General features: G+C 37.6%; 1 pseudogene; it reads left to right on the top strand.

Moving 5' to 3' along the window:
* The first annotated feature begins 1,858 nt into the window (after nt 1-1,858).
* On the top strand, nt 1,859-1,953 carry LOC114089065 (U6 spliceosomal RNA; annotated as a pseudogene).
* The last annotated feature ends 6,415 nt before the right edge of the window (nt 1,954-8,368 follow it).

Genomic DNA, 8,368 nt, shown 5'->3' with positions numbered 1-8,368 from the left:
TTTTCTTCCCAGGGTTAAATGTTATCAAAACCCAACAGGCAGTTCCTCCTCTCTTACCTCTCCTTGTTGAAAGAAAAGAGAATCAAAGAACATTTTGGAATGCCAAGTGCCAGAGAATGCTAAACACAGTTTTTATTTAAACCTCTTAACAATCATGTTGAGGCACTATTACATCTCCATTTTGCAGATAAGGAAAACTGGACACAATTTATATAAATTGAAGAAATATATAACTGCCCATTTTATACCCTCCCACCATGGCAAGGGCTCCATCCAGCATGCTGGGCTGGAATGGGGAGCATGGGAAGCTTTTGCCACCCAAACCCAGGTGCTGTGTCCTTAGGAGCAGTTAATTCTCAGTGGCCCTCAAAATGCTGCAACTCCAGCAACTGGAGATGTGATCCGCAAATTATCTTCAAAAGTCTTCAGTCACAAAATATTTATAAAAATTTTATTAAAATTAAAGTCCTTGTTTTAGGCATGGCAAAAAATTGCACAGGACTTCAATTCTGTTGAAAAGAAAATAAATTCTGAAGAGATTAGGTCACCATCAGTTTTATACTTCACCTTTGACTTCTATCCACAGCTCTGTCCTTTTGGACACCACATTGGAAAGGAAAAAAAAATAAAGAAAACGTAGAAGACAAAGAAAGGAAGGGAAGAAACTAGGAATGCATCTGAATAAAATGCCATCTTTCAGCAATTCACCGTATATATTTAGATTTCATGCATAGACATGTGCTTCTTTTAAAAAGTCCCTCTTGCTTTTCCTCAGAGGCCTGCTGACCAATAACACTGAGTTGTGGATCTACCTTGAGACTTTCCTGGGCCCCTCCAGGAGGAAGCAGGCACTGCTCATAAAGTATGGTTTTTGCTCTGCTAGCTCTCTAGACCTTGGCTTATGTACATACAATTCTGTACTGCTCACTGTGAGGTCTCAAAGAGCCTAGGACCTCATGCTTCTGCTTCCAGGAGACATTCAGAATCCTATATGGTATCAGGAAAAAAAAATCTACTGGATTCCTGGGATGAAACAATTAAAATAAATTTATTTTTTCATTCTCCTCTTAAACCTGCTTACTGGTGATTGACCTTCTCCTGAACAGAAGCACACAACATCCAATGACTTTTCTAATTTTAACTATTATATAACAAAGTCACTTTCATCATTTCAATTGCAGCCAAGGCACTTTTCATCAGAAATAAATCTTTGCTCCAACACAATCAGGTCCTCAACCTTTAGGGCCTATCCTGCAGCTGCTCACTTCTCTATGCACTCAGCATCTCCCTTGGCAGGAAATCCACTCCTGCTGCCCCCACAGCCACACTGAATAGGACATGCCTTTTACACAGATCCTGGGCTCAACTACCAACTGCTGCTTCCACATTCACTCCTTGGGATGTCTGTGACGTTGACACACAATCCCATGAGAATTCAGCCTCTTTGCAAGTATAGGACTTTTATTTGGCTGCTGCAGGCAGGCATGAAACAGGCTTCAATCATCTGCATTGCCAACTGCAAGAATACTTGTCAACTGGCCCTAAGGACATGCCTGTCACATCACCAGTCCTGAACTAAGTGGCAGTTCCCCTGTCCATGGTCTCTCACCTAATAAATCACCTTCCCAGATTTTTTTTTTTAATCCCCACCCTTAGCTTTTCCATCTTCATCTTCTGGATAAGAGTTTCTAGAGTTGTAAAACCAATTCTCAAATCTTTCTTTGAAAATCTACGTTTGGACCTGACACCTTGATTTGGAATTCTATAGCTGCTGTATCTGAAGACTCTAGTTGAAACTTCCTATTTACTATTCTTTTACAGAATAAGAAATGTTTCTCTCTCTCAAACAGAGGAACCAATACTCACTATGGCAGCATATGTACTAAAATTGGACCGATACAGAGAAGATTAGCATGGTCCCTTTGCAAAATTCATGAAGCATTCCATATATTTCATGAAATTAGCTGATCCCCCCAAAAAATAAATGCCAATGACTTCTCTGATTTAAGGATGCTGATCTATAATATGCTGCGCATGGTGGGGGGGGGGGGCGGGGATGGGGTTGGGAGGATTAAATGAACTCTAGCTAGGACAAAGGGGAAAGGGGGAGGGAGGGGAAGGGAGGGAGCATAGGGGTAGGAAAGATAGTGGAATGTGATGGTCATCATTACCCTAAGTACATGTATGAAGACAAGAAGGATGTAACTCTACTGTGAGTACAACCAGAGATATGAAAAATTTTGTTCTATATGTGTAATATGAATTGTAATGCATTCTATTGTCATATATAACAAATTAAAATTATAAAACAAAAAAACAGGAACCAATTGCACACATGGTTAGTGATTCTTTTGATGCCATACCATGGGCTGGGGATTCACCAACAGGAATTCTGTACCATTTCTTCATCAGGTTATGCTTAGCTAGGACAAGGGGATCAGTACCCCAGTAGGGAGGGAATGTGGGCAGGCAATATGCACCTGTCCCCTGCACAGCACAGCACAGCAGCAGCAAGCTCTCTGCTTCAGGCACAGAGTGACTCAAAGGCAGCCTGTAGTATTCACGGCAGGTAAAGCAGCCTACGCCACCCTGTACACAGAGCCCTCGGGAGGGGACTCAGCAGTGCACATGCCCTTGGATTTTCATAGAAAAGGAGCAGAATGGGTTTATTTTCTAGGAGAGAGACTCATTGAAAAGAATTATAACTGCAAGAAAATTCTGAAAACCTATATGTGACAAGAACATTTCAGAAGTTGAACACTGGAGACCAAAATGACAAGGAGAGGAGGAAACAATAACTTTGAATTTACATTTAAAATTTTGTGTCAAAACCAGAAATCTCTTTTAACATATTTTACCATATTGCACTCAACACCCTCTAAAGGAGAGAAAAAAAAATCAATTTGAAGGTGAGAAAATATATCTTATTTGTTTAATATTAGCAAGCACACTTTGAAAGAAGAACAAAATAAACTGTGTGACAGGGCCTTCAAAACTTTTCTGAAAAAATATGGAAATACACTTGGAGGCAGAATATTAGAGTTAATGAATTCTATTGTAGAAATTCTTCTAAAATAGATATTGTGATAGACAATTTTATTGTGAAAATTGCCTGGAAATATCTGAGTTTAAAATAGAGATATGACAACCATTAGTAAACCCAATTAATTTTTAACATTGTAAAGCTTACTTTTCCTTTCTAAGTTGTGTTCACTTAAGCTTTCATACTCTGTACATTTTGCAAGTAAATAATTTGTGGAGAAATTGATTTGGAGATTAAACTGAAGTTTATAAATACTTAAAATTATAGTTTTATGATAAAAGCCAACCTGAATTATATTCAGCACCAGAATCAGGGTGTTGGAATAATTTCCTTTTTTTAATGGTTGGACAGGAACATCATTAAGGGCTGGGGGAGGGAGGAGCACCAACCAGGACCAAATTTGTACAAATCCCTTCCTAATCAGGACCATAGGTCAGTGACAACATTTGTCTGATAGGTTCCTCTTGTTTTCTGTCTCTGGATGAGCAGAAGTTATGAGGTCCTGTGGATAGATGAATGGATCTGACAGTCACTTTGATGGCTATAAGACTCTATTGTATTCGGGCTGCTTTCCCATTCTATTAGAAAATCTATTATGGCTTTCTTCTTTTTAGGATGGATAAAAGGAGAAGCTTTATTTTTTTCTTAAAGCTCTGTACTGATTGGAGATATTAGTACTTTTCTTCAGAGCTATATAACCATAACTATGTCTTTTCAACTTATTTAACATTTCCATTTTGTTTTGTTGTTGTTTTTTTTTCTTTTTGTATCTGGGATTGAACTTAGGGGCACTCGACCACTGAGCCACATCCCCATCCCTATTTTGTATTTTGTTTAGAGACAGTAGCTCACTGAGTTGCTTAGTGCCTCGCTTTTGCTGAGGCTGGCTTGGAACTTGTGATCTTACTGTCTCAGCCTCTCAAGCCACTAGGATTACAGGTGTGTGTCACTGTGCTGGCCTTAACATTTCCATTTTTACAAACTTATTTGATGAATAAATTAACATGCCAATGCAAAGTGAAAACATTGAGAAGAACTGTCAAGGAAAAAGAAAAGTTGGCAAGTTACTCTGCTTTTCAAGATATAAAAGTGTCAGATCTTCATTAAAAAAACAATAGTAACAAAATTACAAATAATAACGATCAACAAGGATAAAGACACTGGTTATAAAGATAACAGCTACACAGGAAGACAACTGGCCTGCTGTCAATAAGGACTTCTGTGTGCATGTCATCTTTTCTCTGAAGATGGACTTGTCTTGCTCTTTTGCCCCTTGAGCTCACTTTGTTCTTGTATGTAAATTGGGAGGCAAGCTCAGAAAATAGTGACCTGCCCAGTGACTGAGTTCACATCAGGATCTCAGCTTTGTTGCCTTTTCCCTCTGTTTCCCACCTACTTCACACCCACACAAAATAAGCACCCAGAATTCTAGTAATGAGGAAGTGTGAAGTCTAGGTGTATATTTCATTTTTTGGAAAACCTCATATTTCCAAGAAGGCAGAAACATTCAAATCTTGAATAATAATTGCAGAGGAAACCATCTTACCCATCTACTGCTAATTTTAAACTTCCCTCAGAAAGGAGTCCATCTCAACAGTGTTAGGTGCATGTTGTCTCAAGAACATATGTTATTTTGCCACTTCTCCATACTGTTTGTTCCACTGTGAGTGCGCTTTCTGTATCTTCCAAGCCTACGGATGCATTATTGTCATTTGTCCTTCAACTCTCAGGTAAAGCGTAACTCTTTTTGCAAACCTTCTCAGATTTCCTTAGGCATATTTGGGTACTACACTTATACCACCATTATATCTTATACATGTCATCACAATATCATTATTAATATACACTATAATTATTAGCTTGTAGGTATATATTAGTTACAATGGCCGCATTCATTCATTCTTGCTTCCCTAACACAGTGAGTTGACTGTAATGGCGTTTGTAGGAGGCAGTGGATAATTTTCTCTTCACCTTTCTGAGTACTTAGCTGGGATGGCCCCCCCATAATAAAAGAAGTTGACAAGAGAAGAAGAAAAGTTTATTAACACATACACTTTATGTGTACATGGGAATTACTAAGAGAAATAAGTAAATCTGAAATAGGTGGCTGCTATGGTTTGAATGTGTCTTTCAAAAAACCTGTGTTGAAAACTTAGTTTCCAAAGCAACCGGGCTAGGAGTTTAAGTCAGGAGCCAACTAAAGTTGATTATATAAGGGCTTGGGGCTCCATGTTTGATCTCTTGTTTTATGTGCTCTCTCACCATGGGATAATCTTCCATAGTGTAATGACACAGCAGGAAGGCCCTCACCAGATGAAGGCCTCCTTGACCTTATATTTCCCAGTCTCCAGAACTGAAAGAAACAAATTTCTGTTCATTTTAAATTTCCCAGTCTCAGGTATTCTGTAGAGTAGCTCAAAATAAACTAAGGCAGTGGATTAAAATTCAGGCCTCAGTACTATCAACCACTGAAAGAAAGAAAGGATGTTGGGGAGAACAGTTAGAGCAGGGGAACAGGAAAAGTAAAATAAATAAGTACAGTAAGTTAGGCACATTTAAGTCTTTATAAGAGTTCTTGTGATTTACTTTTCTTTCTCTTCTTGGTACCAAAAGGGAGATATTGAATTGCTGATTCTAAGAGAAAAGAAAAAATAATCCTTAAAAAAATTGTTATGCCACACAGGAGTAGTGTGGGTGCATAATCTGGTCTCCTTCATATTCAAAAGTCTGGTCTCCTTCGTATTCTGTGAGTGATGATGGATGATGGAAGATATATGTCTGTTGTGCCCCAGGACACACTGCCAGAAAGGGATAATGAGCTGTAGATCAGGGCTATAGGCATTTGATTTTGGAACCTCATCTAGCAGAGTTTGTGGGACCTCCAAAGTCTGCACAATCTATTTTTCCTACCTAAGTGTTCTCTGCTGCTCACTTATTTCCCTCAGTGTCCTTTAAGTTTAAATGCAATCAGTCAAGCAACCAAAAATGAGTCTGATTATAACACCTTCCCACTGCAGTGTTTTACACTTTTTAAAGAAATTTTATATTTATTATTTCATTTAATTATCCCTATATCCCTGTGAGAAAATCAATTATTTTCTTAAAGAGAAGGAAACTGAGGCTCACGGTTTTTAGCCAATTAACTAAATCTAGTTAAGCTGCAGTAAAAGTACTCTTTCTTATATATCATGCCAACCATCCAAATCTTCCCCAATCTATATTGAACTTTAAGAATTTAAAATAATATCTATAAATTATTTATTTTCTACTTTATGTCAGACACAAGAGAAACAATAGTGAACTTGTTTCATAAAGCCTTAGAGTCAAAAAAAAAAAAAAAGAAAAAAGAAAGAAAAAAAAAAAAGCCTTAGAGTCCCAAGAGATACATGAGCATTCATATTCAGATAAGGCAGTGTGTGCACTAAAATGGGGCTTCCTTGAGTGTTGGGGAAACACAGCCGAGAGGCACATGTCCTAGTCCTGGTGAGGAGATCATGGTTTCAAGAAAAGCTTCCTGTTGGAAATGATGCCTCAATCTAGACTAAAGGATAAGTGGGAGGAACTCAGGTTGGTGAGATAGGGAGAGACATTCCAGGCAGAGGAACCAGCATATAGAAGCCCAGAAAGTTCAACCGGGAAGCAGAAAAAGCATGAAACCACAGAACAGTGTTGAACCTGAGAGAGAAACCCTGGCTAGATGATTCAGGGACTTGTAAACCACTCTTAAGAAATTTAAAATTTAACCTTGGAGACTTACAGGGCCTTTGAAAGGTTTTAGTAATGGAGAGAAGTAATTAAACTTGCATTTAAAAACAATTATGTGGTATGCCTTGTGGAGAATGGATTGGTTTCACAGAGATCCCTGGAAACAAAACATGTTAACATGTTTGAAATAAACTGCATATGAACTCTTTGTCAGTTGGCAGAAGACTGATTTTAGCTCATTCCAGGGACAGGTCTGGAAATCAGGCCATGACCTAGCCACAGATACAGAAGGACTTCATTCTTTCAGTGTCTAATTTTTTCATTTGTAGACAGAATGAGTTGTTCAGGACACAGTTAGTACCATCCCCTGTTATCACTGAAGAGACGGATGAGAACTGAAGCTCTGCTAAAATGGCTTCAAAAAGGATAAAGAGGTCAAGAAGAGAAGACGGTCAGTGTAAACACCACTTTCAAGGAGGAAGCAATCAACAGGACCCATTGAGAACACATTACAAAAAGAAAATCAAGTCTTCTATTTGCCAGTCCCAAATACCTCTTCTCTTAGAGATTCAGGAGAGAAAGAGAGAAAGGGATCAAAAAGAGGAGTCTGAAGAGGTTCCTCACTTAGGTTTAAAGGGAATCCTGGGATTCAGGATGGCATATGGTCAGAAGTGATAGAAGATTCAGAGGATGAGAGAAAGCAGAGGATGAAGAAGATGGAAGAAAAAGAAAGGGGTGTCACAGGGAGTTGTAATTTTTAGTGGTGACCAAAAATTGAAAAGGTAGAAAGGAATAACTGCCTTAAGGCACCTGAATGGAAATCAGGTGATAATTTGCTTCAGAGGAGCCTTGTTTCAACGCCTTGGTGCATCACAATGGTCATAGAGCATTGCTTGGATCTCAGATGGGTCGAGAGCTAGGTAGCTACTCTGGACTTAGAAGAAAGAAAAAAAGGTATAATAAGTTATATTGGGGGAGATTAACTGCATAGTCAAGTTATTTAACATAACTCTTTCATAAATGTTTCTAGAAGAAGCAGGAGCATTTTTTTTTTAAATCAACAAATGATGAAATTAAAATTTGGGCCAAGACTGATCTGCAAAGTTTTAACAATTTTGAATCAAATAATCCCTAATATTTGTTCTTAATTCAACTGAAATATGCATTAATAATATGAGAAGTATTTTAAACCTTTTCAATTTGGAATCTTCAAAACAGAACCAAATAACTAAAAGGTCAAGAGGAAATCAGAAAAGAAATTTTAAAAATACTTAGAACTGAAAAATAATAAAAACCTTTTGAACTGTAGCTAAATCAATATTAAAGGAAATGTCTTACCTTATATGTTTATCTTAGGAAAGCAGAAAGGGTAAAAGTCAGTAAGCTAAGCACATCACTTTAGAAGTTAGAAAAATATCAACCAAAACAGCTAGAAAGAATGAAATAACGGGAAAAGAAAGCAAGAATTTATGGGAGGAAAAAACTAAAACTGATATGTTGAAAACAATATTAAAACTGACAAACCTCAGAAAATACTGATTAAGACAGAAGAATGCATACAAATACAATATTACAAATTTTAATGGTTTAATAAATATTTTTAAATGTTAATAAGTATTT

This window comes from Marmota flaviventris, chromosome 9 (assembly GCF_047511675.1).
Source record: "Marmota flaviventris isolate mMarFla1 chromosome 9, mMarFla1.hap1, whole genome shotgun sequence".
NCBI lineage: Eukaryota > Metazoa > Chordata > Mammalia > Rodentia > Sciuridae > Marmota > Marmota flaviventris.
Note: the sequence above shows the minus strand (reverse complement) of the source record. Positions and strands in the feature narration are given on the sequence as shown.